The following is a 17,908-nucleotide window of genomic DNA, read 5'->3' as shown; positions in this document are numbered from 1 at the left end:
AGCGTTACGCCACGGAAGCCAGTGGCATTACTCCGCATTTACAGTAGTGCATTGATAGAAAATATCTGGCCAAGTTTTGCTAATGAGTGGCTATTTTATCTGTTTAGTGCATGCTGTCTTTTTAATTAAACTAAAACAGAAAAACAAAAGTCCTCCTAAAGAGACCAAAAGAAACACATATGTATTTCTTTCTAAGCATTATGAATATTTTTGATCTATGGATTTCCATAGTGTTTATTTACTTTGTTCAATATTTTGAGTTGCTAGAATACATAATAAACAGTGCAACAAAAAGAAATGGAAAGTAAGTTGTCAGTGAATAATAGCTTTTGTCATTTTCCCCGTATAACACACAGCCTATGAAAATACCTACTGTCAATTCACTGCAACGAAATTTGGTCCTAAACACCACAATGTCCATTTGGATTGATCCCAAAGCCAAGGTTTCAGACAGTACAAACTTGATATGAATGCTGGTCATATGCAGCGATAAAACAACTGCAAGACCCAACATTCATAATCAACAGCTAGCCACATTGTGGATATTCCTGGACTAAGAAGTAAATAGTCTGTACTCAGTAAACTCAACTCAGCTAACTAGCATGCATGTGAACGGGATCACTCATTGCTGGTACCGCCTAGTGGTCAGGCAGGTCATAGCAGGCTCTCTTCCTTCCCTGGTGACCCCTGTTGACAGCTGCTCTAGCCCTGCAACAGTTGGCACCTTTCTGTGACTCAGACCTCTGGCCAGGCCATGAATCGGGCCCACCCTTTTCAGGGTATACAGAGAGTCCGATAAAGGATAGCCCTGCTGTCAGGCAAGGGGTCCCAGGCCCCACCAGGCCAAGGTTCCAGAGTCATGGCCCTCCAAGTTATATGATCTTCCAATCCAGATTCCCCTGTATCTGAGGTAGGTTTTCACCTTCAGCCCCAACCAGATGTTGTACGAGAATCTTGGCTCACCCTCTCCGCCAGGTGCGAATCCAGGGCCGTGTGGTGGGCAGCAAGTTTCTGCATCCCCAAAAAGTGCTGCATCACTGCTCCTCTGGATTGCTTTCTCCCAGTCTCCCTACAGAAAAATGGAAAAGACATAGAAACAAAATAAATTAAAGGACAAAGCCCAGACCATGCAAACATCCAGAGTCCTTTTTTCCCTGAGCAGATCAGGTAGATTCTCAATTGTCAGGAACCCCAGGCAGCTGAACCTCCCATAAAGCTCTCTCTGAATCAGGAGGCCCATAGATCTGTTCACCTCCACAAGCTGCCTGCTAGTGAGCTGCTCCACTTCCCTTTCAAGCTCCTCCTCCAGGCCGTGCATGCTTTTCAGATGTGCTGGGGTGGGGTTGCCTTGGCCCAAAGTAGCTCTTTAACCCTTCCTTTCCAGGGTGGGGTTTGTACACCCCATCACAAGGTGGGTTTCTTTTTTCTAGTGTCTGAAGTCACTCCATTATTAAGACAGTCTCTAAGTGCTAAGGTTTTTTTTAAAACTCCATATTAATATTTAGCATGGAATCTTGACATGTCACCTCCCTGGTTTTTTCCTCTTGGTTCAACAGTGGTAGATTTTTATTTGCATTTAGGTTATTTGTTGTTTACCAACACTAGCCTTCTTCTTTCAGGTGACAGTAGACTAGGAAATATTGATGATGAGCTGTTTGCTTAGGAAAGGTGTAGCGTGCTTGACTGTCCACTCATCAATCTCTGTTGTGCTTTTCAGCACAAAATACACAGGAGCATAAATCATATTACTTGCCTCTGGAGGCCATACCTAAATGCTGCTCTCCACTTTCAATGGGCCTCAGTAGTAAGGCAAAGTGAAAGCTCTCTTTGTTACTACAGTCGATGGGATTCGAATGGTGACAAAAACAACAGCAGATTATTGATTTGGAGCAGTTGGGGAATGGAATTCTTCCTCAGACTCCTCCCTGCCATCCAACAATGAAAAATAAAGTTATTTTTGTCAGTCTTAACTAATAGCTAAGCCAATATTTAACGTGCACCCCTAATTTGCATTCAGGCAATTTCCATGTTTTCCCCTAAACCTCTGAGTCTTTTTGCTTCAGCATGAAACCTCACCACTTTTCACTTGATTTCTCAGAGTTGTTAATTGCCTCCAATAGGGTGTTACATCTTAAAGTCTTAAGTGGATTTACTTGGTATCCTTATAATTCAGCAACTCAAGGCTGGGCCAAAATATGTTATCTAAAAATTCAGTGGTTTCAAAATTTGCGAATATTTATTTCTGAGGGAAATATAATTTCTCTTTTTTACTACACCACCACATAAACTCACCAGGAAGATTATGAGTTTGGAATATTCATGACACACTAAATATTTTACACTTTTCCAAAAGACTTTACAAACATTAGGAGTCAGATCCTGCCACCTTTACTCACAATGAATGGTAATGAATAGTGAAATAAATGGAACTACTCAAAGAGCAAGTTATTACTCAACATAAATAAGGGTAGGAAAATCTGGTTCTAAGTCATTAACCATCACAACATCTCATCAAAGCTGTTTTCATTGTATATATTCTACAGATGGAGAAACCAAAGAACAGCCATTAAGGCACTTCTCCAAGGTCACACAACAAAATGGCAGGGCCAAGACAAAAAGCCCAAGAGTCCTGACTTCTGGTCCCCCATTTAGGGTGGATGTAGCTCATTCCCAACAGTTGACATTCACCCCTTCTTGTCCACTGTTGGGAATGGGCTACATCCACCGTAACTGAATTGGCCTCGTTAGCACTGACCCCCCACTTGGTAAGGCAACTTCCTTCTTTTCATGTACTCTATATTTATACCTGCTTACTATATTTTCCACTCGTGCATCTGATGAAGTAGGTTATATTCCCACAAAAGCTTATGACCAGATAAATGTGTTAGTCTCTCAGGTGCCACAAGGACTCCTCATTGTTTTTAATGGCACAAAGGGCATTCAGCCACCAAGCAACCATTGAAAAATCAATGGGAGTTGGGCACTTAATGCCCATTTTTCCTTTGAAAAATCTGCCTCTTACCCTCTACACAATAAGCACAAGTTAGGAATAGTAACAACATTATGGACACCTTTTTATTCATGCATTGGTCAAATATCTGATGACACACCTGTATGCAGAAGACAGAAAAATTAATTAAGAATGAGTGAATTCACAACATCCAAAAGCTTGAAATATTTCAGCTGTACCCTTCACACAGCAAAAGAGCTCGGTATTTACTCAAACTACTCACTTTACAAAGGCATCGAATAGCACTCAATGTAATTAGTCTCTTCTATATTAAACTTTTACCCTACAGAAGAGTAGATACTGAATATGGTACATCTACTTAAATTAGCTAAAGTATTAACAAAAATACTAGCCAAGCCCCTGTAGACTCAAGGTTGAGTTGTAAACTCAAAATGCATTAGCTGTTTACAGAAACTACATATTCACCAGAGCAGTGAGCAAATATAAAAGCTCAAAATATATTTTTATTCCATTCAGAAACCCTCAGTTAGGTTGTTGGAATAGTGTCAAATCATATTTTAGTAGTTTTGAAAGACCAGCATATATTCATGATTTCCACAAACTAGGCAAGTGCTTAAAATATTGGTCTTGCCTGAATTTCCACTGGAAAGTAATTCTCAGAGGAAATTTGTTATGTTACTTCCAATCTGGAGATCTAAACACAGTCTTTCCTCTAGCCTATGGCACAACCCATAGTAATTGGACCATAGGAGAGAGCAATAAAAAAAGTGAAACAAGATTCATGCCAAGCATCACCATTTGCTCAATGGCTTGCTTTATCATACCCTCCCCTCAGGTAAAAAACACCAGGTATAACCAGAATACTAAGTATTAGAACACGTGTATAAAGGTAACTGACAGATGTCATCCTTGGGTCTCCTGATGACTAGATTAGCCATGCAGATGCACTATAATAAGAAGGAGCCACCCACCGGCATGCACTCATTATGATACAGATTATAGTTACTGATCATGCGCTCGGAGAAGATGACAACCAGATCTAGCTAATAATAACTTAGAAATATTTCATGTGACCTGGAATATCTTATGAATATCTTATTTCAGAACCTTCTAAGTGCAATAAGTCTGGGTTGGGTTTTGACCTACTGTAGGATAAGCATGATATAGGTCTTGAGAGTAACTGCTTTATTTCAGATGTGCAAGCTTGATTGCTGTTGATTACCTACTCTCATCTATGATAATTTCCCTTTGACAGTAACACTCTCTGTATGGTTTTCTGATGGGCTGCAGCTTTTGAGAGTTGTTTTTCTGTTTTGAGAGATGAGGATGTATTCCAATTACCCTGCATCATTAGGGCAGAGGAGTGTATTCATGCCTAATACTGGGACAGAGGACTCATTCCAAAACTCACTAGAGTAATCATGAAGCAAATTCTTCTTGAAAAGACTGGGGGGGGGGGGAGAGGGCATTATTAATTGAGGAAGTTATTTTTTTTCACCTATGAAGGGGGAAAAAAATCACTTAAATATATAAAATACTACCAGCTATTGATATCCTGTCTGGCTCGTGTCAGGCTAGAGTGAATTTTTATGGTTCTATTTCTAGCTGCTAAAATTAATGAATTTAGAACCAAAATATCACCAGCTGAGCCTTAAGTATGATGACATGGTGTACCTGACCTTTCAAATAGTAAAGCCATATTTTTTCAGTGTAGTGTTGTCATTAACAATATTGTCTGCCTTTTATAAGTACCTTTCTAATGAGGTTTAACCCCACATAAAAATCCTGTTCCCTTTTTATGTTTTCATTGAACAATGAACAGCAGGTTTGTTCAATTATTATGCATGAACTCTGGAATAGCTTTACAATTAGGTCTGGTGAAAAAATTTTCATCAAAACTGGTTTTCAATGGAAAATTGGATTTTTGATTAATTTTTTTCACTACAAGTCTCTGCTTCCTACAGAAAATATTGACTGTTCAATGAGAAACCAAATACCTAAAAAATAAAAAATAAAAATTGGAAATATTACCACACTGAATCATGGGATCTGTAGTTTGGATGCCTCATGCCCACATTTCCGATATGAACCAGGCTCCCCAGCCTGACTATATCTCCCATGATGCGTCACAGCAGCTCAGCAAGAGGGGAGATCCTGGTGCATCATAGAAGATGTAGTCTAGCCAACAAACCCAGCTTATAAATGAGAATGGAGGCAGGAGGCACCTGAACTATAGTTCCCATGGGGCACCACAGCGGCATTTCCAAATCAAAATGTTCCATTTTATAATTTTCCCAGAAAGGTCAAATTTTCTGCAGAAATTTTTTTTCTAACCAGGTATATTCACAGTGTTCCTCTGAAGTCCCAGACACCGCAGGGACTGCTAGTCATAATCAAGATGGAAACCAACACACCAAACCACAGTGTCCGTGAATGATTTAATCCACCAGATACTGAGCATTTTGTCAAGTTACTACAATAGCTTCTCCTGGAAAATGGCCACAGTTAAGATCTAACGTTTTGTTTTTGTTAAATGGAGAAGCCCTTTGGTCGGATTTGTGTATCTCTTGTATTATATTAAAACAGATTATAAAACATTTTTTCTTAAGACAAAGTACCCTAATTCTCCAAAGAGAAGATGAGGCTTTTGTTTTATTTTCTTGACAGTAAATCTCTGGCCTGTTTCTTAGCAGCCAAATAGCAAAAATAAGGAAATCTTCAGTCAAAATGAATTATGTAGCAGCAGGTTGACGTCATATTAATTACAGAATGGAAATAGAAAAGGAGTACTTGTGGCACCTTAGAGACTAACCAATTTATTTGAGCATGAGCTTTCGTGAGCTACAGCTCACTTAGCTCACAAAAGCTCATGCTCAAATAAATTGGTTAGTCTCTAAGGTGCCACAAGTACTCCTTTTCTTTTTGCGAATACAGACTAACACGGCTGTTACTCTGAAACCTGTCAGAATGGAAATAAGAGCAGAACTGATGATTTCAAAACCCTACACCAATTTGTTGCCCACAGATGTTTTCAAAATAGAGATGGCCAATTTTGGATTTCTTGGTATTAGAGAATGAAGTGGTCTTTAAAAAAAAAAAAAAAAAAAACCCTGAACGTAGTGATTTTGAGAGGTGCTATACAGGCAGTCCTGGAAACTAAGGCCAAATTTTTCAAACTTGAGTGCCTTAAGTTAGGCTCCTAAACCTATATTTATGTTCCCTTAATAAGAGGCCTCAGGTGATGAGCTCCTACGATTGCCCTTGAAGTTAATGGAAGCTGCAGGTGCTCTGTGCCTTTAAAAAAATCAGGTCATTTATTTAGGGGGGCTAATTAGAGATGATGGGAACTAACTCTAGGCACTCACATTTGAAAATACTTTTTAGAGGTTTTAATTGTTTTTAAAATGTATTTTTTATAATTAAACTCTTTCTGTCTTTTGTCACCTGACTGATTTAAATGCATCTATGACCCACAATTCTCATGTCACAACTGGAGTCTGATACTCATCTTTACCTATTTCATTTTAATGCACAAGTTTTCAGCATGCTTTTGTGGGGCTCACCTCCTACATGGAAAGAAGGAAATGCCAGAGATACTCTTCAAGATCACAGCTGTACAGCTTTAAGGCAGCCATTTCACGGACCAAACAAACAAAGAGGGTCATATTCTGCCCTCAGTTACCCCCATGCATTCCACTAACATCAGTGGAGCTGCATGTCCATGAATCAAAGGATAATTTGGCCTCCTATTGCTTGAGCTTTAATGCTAAAATGTTAGTTTTGGTCAGTTATTCTAGTATTTTGGTAGCTTTTTTTTTTTTTAATCTCAGAGTTGATCCACAGGGCATTGTCATTATGTTGCTGTCTCACCTTTCAGCTGATAGACAGATTTCCTGCTGGAAGACATAATTATTTAACCGGATCCACTCATCCTGCCACTGATTTGTTTAACTTTTGTTCTTGGCAACAAGCAGCAACTTCAGGTAATTGTTTCGTTTCTCATTTGGCTAATTCTTTCAAAACACTTTAGCAAATTGACCCATGTAGTTCACTTCTAGTAAACACAGGATCTCCTGAAAGGATTAACAAAACCAAAGTACCTCAGATTTTTCAGACAACCTTTGTTTTGCTTTGGTTTTGTCCTGTGCATACTTATAGAAAAGGGTCAGGAAACAAGCTGGATTTTGTAATTCGTCATCAGCCAGGAGTTGAAAGCAGATAATGAGAGAATCAAAGTTGAGGGGTTCCTTTTATAGAAGTCACAGATTAAGACAAACAATATTGTACCTCTGTCTTTGGACTAAATAATAAAAGAAAAATTATCAGGCAATGACCTATTTTTACTACAACTGTCTCCTCGCATTAAAGGTTACGTATTGGACACTGATCCATCTGGAAATGGTCTCCCATCTGACAGACTCCATTTTAGCTCTAACTGGGTTAGAGTTTAAACTATCTTTATTTAAACCACAGTATCACCTGCTTAGTGGGATTTAAACAGTATACCTTAGAGCCCTCTCCACAATACCACTAATTGAGTTTATACTAAGGTACACTACACGACATGCTATTACTCAAGCAGAAGTTATGGGCATGAGGCAGGAATCATGCAGTAAAAACCTATGGCCTTTGTTATGCAGGTCATCAGATTAGATGATCATAATGGTTCCTTCTGGACTTAAAAATCTATGAATGAAGTATATTCAACAAGAAAGAGTTCGAGAGATACCTTCCCTCAGTTAAGCAGGGTTCAAAAACTACCCTCCAAAGTGGCAGTAAAACAGTTTTAAAACTTTGTGAGGTGGGCCCAAACCACATTAACTGTTCTGAAATTGCATTAAGGGCCTAATCTAACGTTCATCATAATCAGTGGACAGACTCCCATTGACTTCAATGGGTTTTGGATCAGGGCCTAAATTGTAGAGTGACAAGTTAGCTAATAACTCTTCACAAATACATATTTTCAGTGTTCTAAGTGGAACTGAAACTTAGTTTTTTCAATATGTCTATGCTCCACATACAATATGGGTTGGGTAACTACTTATGCTAAACAATCTGTTCCACCTTGTATTTAGTTGTGACACTCTTACTACCTTTCCCAGACCTGGAAAGAGCTCTGTGTAGCTGAAAAGTTTGTCTCTCTCACCAACAGAAGCAGGTCCAATAAAAGATATTACCTCACCCACCTTGGACCCGTCTACACTGGCAAGTTTCTGCGCAGTAAAGCAGCATTCTGCGCTGTAACTCCCGAGGTGTCTCTCTATGTGACTCTATGTTCCACATGAGAAATCTTCATTACTCTTAATATGTGCCAGTTGTATCTCCATAATACAATCAAGTCTGTAGGATATCATTACATATAACACAACATCCTTCCAATGGTAAAGAAATAACTACATCTGTGTGAATACTGCAATAACTAAGTATTCATGATTATTCACTCAGATCAAAATTGCAGATATCCTTCTAAACTGTGATCTTTTTATTCATTTTCTGCAACCATTCTTCATTTCTGCAAATATGTTCATGTAACCAAAAGTCTTGAGAAAAAGTGTGTTCACATACAGTCTCATGCTGGAAGTGTTTGCACAACCATAATCCAGACCACACCACACGATCCGTTGTCTACAGCCAAGCTCTACGATACAACAGCATTTGCTCCAGCCCCTCAGACAGAGACAAACACCAGAAGATCTCTATCAACCATTCTTACAACTACAATACCCACCTGCTGAAGTGAAGAAACAGATTGACAGAGCCAGAAGAGTACCCAGAAGTCACCTACTACAGGATAGGCCCAACAAAAAAAATAACAGAACGCCACTAGCCATCACCTTCAGCCCCCAACTAAAACCTCTCCAATGCACCATCAAGGATCTACAACTTATCCTGAAGAACAACCCATCATTCTCACAGATCTTGGGAGACAGGCCAGTCCTTACTTACAGACAGCCCCCCAACCTGAAGCAAATACTCACCAGCAACCACACCCCACACAACAGAACCATTAACCCAGGAACCTAACGTTGCAACAAAGCCCGTTGCCAACTGTGCCCACATATCTATTCAGGGGACACCATCATAGGGCCTAATCACATCAGCCACACTATCAGAGGCTCATTCACCTGCACATCTACCAATGTGATATATGCCATCATGTGCCAGCAATGCCCCTCTGCCATGTACATTGATCAAACTGGACAGTCTCTATGTAAAAGAATAAATGGACACAAATCAGACGTCAAGAATTATAACATTCAAAAACCAGTTGGAGAACACTTCAATCTCTTTGGTCACTTGATTACAGACCTAAAAGTGGCAATTCTTCAACAAAAAAACTTCAAAACCAGACTCCAACAAGAGACTGCTGAATTGGAATTAATTTGCAAACTGGATACAATTAACTTAGGCTTGAATAGAGACTGGGAGTGAATGGGTCATTACACAAAGTAAAACTATTTCTCCATGTTTATTCCCCTCCTCCACCCCCATTGTTCCTCAGATGGTCTTGTCAGCTGCTGGAAATGGCCCACCTTGATTATCACTACAAAAGGTTTTTTCCCTCCTGCTCTCCTGCTGGTAATAGCTCACCTTAAGTGATCTCTCTCGTTACAGTGTGTTTGGTAACACCCATTGTTTCATGTTCTCTATGTATATAAATCTCCCCACTGTATTTGCCACTGAATGCATCCAATGAAGTGAGCTGTAGCTCACGAAAGCTTATGCTCAAATAAATTTGTTAGTCTCTAAGGTGCCACAAGTACTCCTTTTCTTTTTGGTTTACTGTGTATAGATATTTCCGTCATCTTGAGAGAAAGAAGAAATAATTCCATATACTTTAGACAGGTAATCATAGAATCATAGAACTGGAAAAGACCTCGAGCGGTCATCTAGTCCAGTCCCCTGCACTTGTGGCAGAACTAATTATCTTCTAGACCATTCCTGACTGGTGTTTGTCTAACCTGCTCTTAAAAATCTCCAGTGCTGCAGCTTCCACAACCTCCCTAGGCAATTCATTCCAGTGCTTAACCACCCTGACAGTTAGGAAGTTTTTCCTAATGTCCAACCTAAACCTCCCTTGCTGCAATTTAAGCCCATTGCTTCTTGTCCTATCCTCAGAGGTTAAGAAAAACAATTTGTCTTCCTCCTTGTAACAACCTTTTACATACTTGAAAACTGTTATCATGTCCCTCTGTCTTCTCTTTTCCAGACTAAACAAACCCAATTTTTTTTCAATCTTCCCTCATAGGTCATGTTTTCTAGACCTTTCATCATTTTTGTTGCTCTTCTCTGGACTCTCTCCAATTTGTCCACATCCTTCCTGAAATGTGACGCCCAGAACTGGACACAGTACTCCAGCTGAGGCCTAACCAGAGCAGAAAAATTACTTCTCCTGTCTTGTTTACAACACTCCTGCTAATACATCACAGAGTGATGTTTGCTTTTTTTGCAACAATGTTACGTTCTTGACTCATATTTAGCTTGTGATCCACTATGTCCCCCAGATACCTTTCTGCAATGCTCCTTCCTAGGCAGTCATATCCCCTTTTGTATGTGTGCAACTGATTGTTCCCGCCTAAGTGGAGTACTCTGCATTTGTCCTTCTTGATTTTCATCCTAATTACTTCAGACCATTTCTCCAGTTTATCCAGATCATTCTGAATTTTAATCCCATCCTCCAAAGCACTTGCAACACCTCCCAGCTTGGTATCATCCACAAACATTATCAGTGTACTCTCTATGCCATTATCTAAATCATTGACTAACATATTGAACAGAACCAGACCCAGAACTGATCCCTGCAGGACCCCACTCGTTATGCCCTTCCAGCCTGACTGAACCGCTGATAACTACTCTCTGGGAACAGTTTCCCAACCAGTTTTTCATCCACTTTATAGTAGCTCCATCTAGGTTGCATTTCCCTAGTTTGTTTATGAGAAGGTCATGTGAGACAGTATCAAAAGCTTTACTAACATCAAGATATACCACGTCTACCACTTCCCCTCTGTCAAAGAAAGCTATCAGGTTGGTTTGATTTGATTTGTTTTTGACAAATCCATGCTGCTGTTACTTATCACCTTAATATCTTCTAGATGTTTGTAAATTGATTGCTTAATTATTTGCTCCATTATCTTTCTGGGTACAGAAGTTAAGATGACTGGTCTGTAATTTCCTGGTTGTCCTTATTTCCCTTTTTATAGATTGGCACTATATTTGCCCTTTTCCAGTCTTCTGGAATCTCTCCCGTTTTCCATGACTTTTCAAAGATAACCGCTAATGGCTTAGATATCTCCTCAGTCAGCTCCTTGTGTGTTCTAGGATGCATTTCCTCAGGCCCTGGTGACTTGAAGACATCTAATTTGTCCAAGTAATTTTTAACTTGTTCTTTCCCTATTTTAGCCTCTTCTGATCCTACCTTGTTTTCACTGGCATTCACTACATTAGATGTCCAAACACCACCAACCTTCTTTGTGAAAACCGAAACAAAGAAATCATTAAGCACCTCTGCCATTTCCACATTATCTGTTATTTCCCTCCCCACATTTCCCCATTGAGTAACGGGCCTACCCTGTCCTTGGTCTTCCTCTTGCTTCTAATGTATTTATATTGTTTTCTTGTTACCCTTTATGTCTCTAGCTAGTTTGATCTCATTTTGTGCCTTGGCCTTTCCAATTTTGTCCCTATATACTTGTGTTATTTGTTTATATTCATCTTTTGTAATTTGACCTTCTTTCCACTTTTTGTAGGACTCTTTTTTGATTTTTAGATCACTGAAGATCTCCTGGTAAAGCCAGGGTGGTCTCTTTCCATACTTTCTATCTTTCCTACGCAGTGGGATAATTTCCTCTTGTGCCCTTAATAATGTCTCTTTGAAAAACTGCCAACTGTCTTCTATTGTTTTTCCTCTTAGACTTGCTTACCATGGGATCTTACCTATCAACTCCCTGAGTTTGCTAAAGTCTGCCTTCTTGTAATTCGTTTTCTTTATTTTGCTGTTTATTTGCTGATAATCACATATCTAAAATGATTAATAGTTAGTAGCCAAAAACATAGCCAAAGAGAATACTTTTGAACACCCACAGAGTGAAATATGTTGACATAAAAAGTGTTTGAACAATTTCAGATAACTAAATAGTTCATAAAAATCAGCATGTGTTTTCAGGCTATTTATGAACTGAATAAAGTGCTAAATAAGTTGAATAAATTATTTGCTATTAATCATTTGTCCAGCTCTAAAGGTCCCTAGCTGTTCGCCAGAAGCTGGGAATGGGCAACAGAAGACGGATCACTTGATAATTACCTGTTCTGCTCATTCCCTCTGAAGCTCCTGGCATTGGCGACTATTAGAAGATAGGATACTGGGCTAGATGGACCATTGGTCTGACCCAGTAAGGCTGTTCTCATGTGATAGTCTTGCACACTAGTACAGTGGAGACTTGTGAACTTGTTACTGTCTGAACAGGTGGTCACCAGATCTTGAAAAATGAACTGTTTAGCCACTGGGGAGAGTTTGAGAAGCCATGGAAGTGCAGTGCTCATATTTCACTTTTTTATGCCCTCTTCATCTTGTCCCCACCTCAAATACTTCAGGTATCATACAGAGTGACCATACATGAGACTACATTATCTACCATGCTGATAAATTCAATAATTACTATCAGTGTTGTGCTTGCTAGAAGAAAATAGAAGCAATAGCCCCAGCATAGAAAGGGGAAAGGACAAACCTTCGCAGATAGACCAGAACTAATTGTTACTCTCATTTCTGGAGACGTAGTAATTTTCAACATGTTTATCCAGAACCTAGAACAATGGGGCCCTGACCTAGCTGGCTACACAATATAAGCATTAAATAATAAGAGGTTCACATTTTGGCACAAGTCACAAATAAAAATGAGTTTGATGGCCTCACCCTAAAATATATCACAATATGTCTACCCCCCGTGAGTGGATGTAATAGGGAACAACTGGCAGCCTTTATTCAGAAAGGACTCAGTCCTGCAGTGGGGTAGAAGAGGATGCTAAGAGACAGAGATTAGTTGTTGGTAGATACATAGAACATGGTGTTTTGTGACTAGAGGTGATCAAAAATGGGTGGGAAATGTTCCACCAAAAAAGCGTTAACGTGTTTCTGTCAGACTTTGTCAGGAATTACTCACACAGCTCTCTACTTTGCTCCTTGTGGTCCAGTAATATGAAGTGTGGGCAGATGGGAGCAAGCACATTGTGTTAACAGGCTAGCAGAAACATTGTGCCCAGGAGAGGCCAGGAGGCCTGAAGCCGATGGCTGAGGGAGACAGAAGGTTTCCCCAAAGCCTTCAGAGACAGATCACTCAGTGACTGGTTCTGATACCAGTTTCTTCTAAACATGCTCAAATAAGCCCCAACCCCACGATAGCAGAGGAACAATTGCAAATCCTAAACGCAATCACTGCATAGACCCTTTGCATTCACTGGATTGTATTTAAGCAACTATTCTCAGCTCCCGGGTCGTGCCCCACACACTCACCAGTGCTCTGTTCTGTGTGGACATAGAGGTTGCTCACGTTGCTTAGCAATGTATATGTTTCTCTGAACTATGCTCAAGCTCTCTTCACTGACCCTGAGCAAACCCAGCATGAGGAACACCAGCACTTTGGGAAATCCAAGCCAAAATGTGCAGTACTGAAACACAGCCAGGCTCCAGGCCAAGGCTGGTACATAGAGGCTGGTACATAGGTAACGCTGTGCAGGGGAGCCTGCACAACAATGGCCTACGCTCTCTAAGTTGTTCAACCCAGTGCCAATTGCCCCTTACTTTATAGAGCCACTAAAGTCACACAGGGTTGTTGTTTTTTTTTCCTTTTAACTTTATGTCAGTATATTAAAAATGTGAACATGTGAGGTGAATAACTTTTGACTTCAACTCCCAGATGCAGTGGGATCAATTTCCTAATTATGTATATATATATATAAAATCATTTTCCCCTCAGCAAGAAAACAAATTAATGAGCTGAGCACAGCCATTATAACATCACCACCTCCCTGACACTTATTTATAATGAAGTCAGGACACCAGAACCAGAATGGTTTGCAGTAACAGTTTTCAAGAAAGTATAAACTTGAATTCCCTCCACTTTCAGTCTTCCTGCACAGTTAACAATTACTGAACTTCCAGCCAAAGCTGCCCTGAAGGAGAAAAAGAGCTGAATTGCCAGCACAGAGGCTTAGAAAGCCAGTTAATAATTTAGTAGCAGCAAGCGATCAGGCTATTCCAGTACGAATTCCTTCCTCTCCCCACAGAAATGTCTTCCTCATGAGGGACTTTCTTTGGGAGATTTTTGCTAGAGAGGAACGCAGACAGTTCTGTCTGTAAGCAAATGCAGATTCCAGACTCCAAGAATGAATCTGGAAATAGTGCAGGGTTTTTGGTTTTTTTGTTTTGTTTTTCAAATTAATGGTGCTTACATTTTTCTTTAGGAATATTAAATCTTTTATGCAGCCCCTCTTTAAAAGGTCTCTTTTCTGCTACACTATAGCATTTTATTTATTGTCTCTTTCATTTGAAAATAATCTAGTTCTTGCACCTGTGCAAGTCCATCAAGTATGCTTTGTAAAATACTTAAAGAAAAAAAGTGTAATGAATCTCTTCGGAATCTACAATTTTAGGTTTAGATGGAGAGAGAGAGAAAGTCAGTAACTTGTGCACCCAAATCTTAACCGCATACTTTGGATTTAATCTGATCTAAGAAGAATACACTGGTACTCTTTGTCATGAGTGTGTGTGTATTACTGTGCATTATCATTGCCTGCTGGTTATTCCTGAAATCACTCAGATCTACATAGCTGCCAATGAATGTACGTACAGTGGTATTATTCTTTATTTTCCTGAAAGAAAGGGAATACTAAGCAGATGGAGTTTTGTCAGGGTTTTCTACAGAGGACATCTATTACAGTCCATGTTTAACAATATATTTATTGAAAATTCCAAATGCACCTCTCCAGAGTTTAAGTACATGTTCAAAAATAGTTACGTTACAAATCAAAATAGACCAAAAGGAAAAATTAGACTCTGCCTTTTGACCAATCAATTCAGCAACATCATTGCCAGCAGAATTTGGCCAGATGTGAGGTGAAACTCTGTGGTTAAAATCATGATTTTAACCACTGACTCGCATCATTAAGAATATTACACCTGTCTCTTAATCTTACAAAGGCCCTTATTTCCCTTGTATGGACTATTGCCACATATGGGAGAAGAAATTGAACAGGTTTTAACTCACTGAGGTTCCTAGGAATTCTTCCAATGAGAGGTTGCTGGTCCCTTTTCATCCCTATCCCCCGAAGAAGCTTGAGGTTCTCCTCAAGCACCCATGGGACATAGCTTCTCTCTGCCACCTTGCCCAGGCCTGTGGAAACACTGTCCTTACAGGTGCCATGCCTCCAGGGACACCACCTAATGCAGCTGCCTAAGACCGTATTTGCTTTTTCTTGATTCCCCTGGGGGTTTGAAGAGAAGAATCCAGAGGTCCCCAGCTGGCTCCCCTGAACTTCAGTCTGCCATCTCCAGACTCCTCCCGCCATTTCCACATCACTGGAACACCATGGAACTACCACAAAGTGAGATTCCCCAGGCTAAGGTAAAAGAGGTCAATAGGCCACAAGCACGTATCTCCCCCCTTCCGAACATGCAGATCCCCCTGCCCCCTGTGCATGGATGCAGCAGGCAGTATGGGGCCCAGCAAGACTTTATATATCCATGTCACTGTAAACAGACTGCACCTGTGTTTACATTACCAACTCACATGTGTCCTGGCTTCTTTAGGGCCATACATTTACTGTGCCACTTCAGTCAAAGAACATACTGGAGACAACCATCCTATGTTGATCCCCAAAGGTGCATGTGCTTCCAAATGGAAAAGTGTTCTCAACATAACTACCGTACCCACCCATTAAGACCTCCTACATCCCAAGCCAGTAGCAGCACTACTACAAGCCATGCAATCACAGGGGGGCCCTCTGGGCATCACCTGCTCCATCCAGCTTTCTGCTGGAGGCTTATTTGTAAGGACAGCGCCGCTATCCAGCTCCAGCCCGGCCCCAGGCTCCCAGCAACTCTGGCACCTGTGCTCTGCTGCCTGGTTCTGGCTGCAGCGTTCCCATGCCGATCCACCTCTATGCACTGCCCCTCACCAGCTTGGAGGATGCTCTGCAACTGGGCAGGAAAGGGGCCAGTTGGCAGACAGAGAGCACAAGGGCCAGCTGGACCAGCTGGAGCTGGGTGGTGAGGCTACCTTTACAGCGGAGCCCCCAGCAGGGATCAGGAAGGAACAGCTGACACCTGACCGGCCAGACAGAAGGCCCTCGCTGGCAGCTCCAGCCCCTATGCTTCCCTGCCAGGAGGCCCATTTACCTGCCCTGTGCCGGGCCCAGGGGAGTGGGTGGGTGCTCAGAGACAGATCAACACAGGGACATTGCAGTCCAGAACCAGGCAGGGGAGTGCAGGGGCTGGAGCTGCTGGGAGCCCAGGGTTGACCCACAGGCAGAACCACAGCTGTGTAGTGGAGCCAGGCATAGGGAGAGGGAAGCAGAGTTGAGATGGGAGCAGTCTCCCCCTGCTTCCCTGGGCATCTCACAGCTCACCCACAGCCCCCATCTTCCCCCCAGTACTAAACAGAGGCCCCAGAAATGAGCTCTGGACAAACCCCAGCACTGACCCAAATCCCTAGGAGAGTCTGACTTGGGAAGAGCATGGAGCAGTGTGGTCACAAAGGATCACACTTGGTACCAGAGACATAAATATTTATATAACCAATACATTGGAATACACATTTACTACCCTTCACCTTCAAACTACACAAATACAGCAGCCTTGCAAACCCCCATTCTGAGTCTCGTGAACTCGGTCAAGTCATATATTCTTTTTCAAAGTAGATACAAAGGATACACTGAGGGCAAGTCTACACTACAGTGCTACATGGCGCAGCTGCACCAATGCAACTGTGCTTCTGTAGCACGTCTAGCGAAGATGCGACGGGAGAACAGTCTCCTGTCAGCATAATTACCTTGTCGAGAAGTGGAAGCTATGTTGGCGGGAGAGTGTCTCCTGCCGACATAGCACCTGTGTGGACAGCACGAAACTTGCATCACTCAGGGGGCGGGGGACTCTTTCACACCTCTGAGCGACCTAAGTTAGATCAGTGTAGGCTGTAGTGTAGACCTGCCCTGAGAGGAACATGGAGAGTTGACAGTGGTATGGCCGCAGAGTTAAGATGGTTTAAGAAATATTAACTGTGAATTTTTGGATTTCTAAAGATAGTTTTTGAACAAACTATATTCAATTAAGGGTCTTCTCCTGAAGTAACAAAATGTTTTGACTCAAAAGGTGACCCGCAAAGTGGGGGAAAATGGATTACTTGCTACTTTATGCTATACACAGAAGACCTACAAGGGATTTATTTTTTTAAATCAAAAAAGGATTTTGGGGTTTTTTTTGGTGGAGAGTGGGGAGAGAGGGATTGTTTGTTCTTAAACACATTCAGAATTCAAGTATTTTCTACACCACCACATTCTACAGTGTCTGGAGCACTTGAGAAAGTAGAATATTAGAGGCAAGAGACTGAAAAAGAGAGCAACTGAAGAGATTTTTTATTCAGATTAGCTAAAGCTCTTTGACCAAGATTTTCAAAACTGACCAGTGATCTTGACTGCCAAACTTGAGTTATCTTAAGAAGGACTGATTTCCAAAAGGTACTGAGCACCTTCCCTCTCAAAATCAGGCCTCTATAAGGTATATCTAGTTGGGAACTTAAAAATCACAAGTAATCACCTGTTGAACTCCAGCGACTGAAGAACTCTTGGTTGAAATAAGATCATTGTTAAAGGTTCAAAACTGCCATCAATTCAATTAAGATGTAACAGCTCACAATAAGCATCTCTGAGATTGTCCAGAGATCCTTG

General features: G+C 41.0%; 1 long non-coding RNA gene across 1 annotated transcript in view; it reads right to left on the bottom strand.

Moving 5' to 3' along the window:
- Positions 1–229: 229 nt before the first annotated feature.
- The window catches only part of LOC140907757 (uncharacterized), a 40,762-nt gene continuing 23,083 nt past the window's right edge, over positions 230–17,908 (bottom strand). Inside the window, exon 3 of the long non-coding RNA XR_012157613.1 lies at positions 230–1,069. This is a non-coding gene — a long non-coding RNA (uncharacterized lncRNA). The remainder of the gene's footprint in view (positions 1,070–17,908) is intronic.

Source organism: Lepidochelys kempii, chromosome 2, assembly GCF_965140265.1.
Source record: "Lepidochelys kempii isolate rLepKem1 chromosome 2, rLepKem1.hap2, whole genome shotgun sequence".
Classification (NCBI taxonomy): Eukaryota; Metazoa; Chordata; order Testudines; family Cheloniidae; genus Lepidochelys; species Lepidochelys kempii.
The sequence above is the reverse complement of the archived record's forward strand: the minus strand, read 5'-3'. Positions and strand labels throughout refer to the sequence as shown.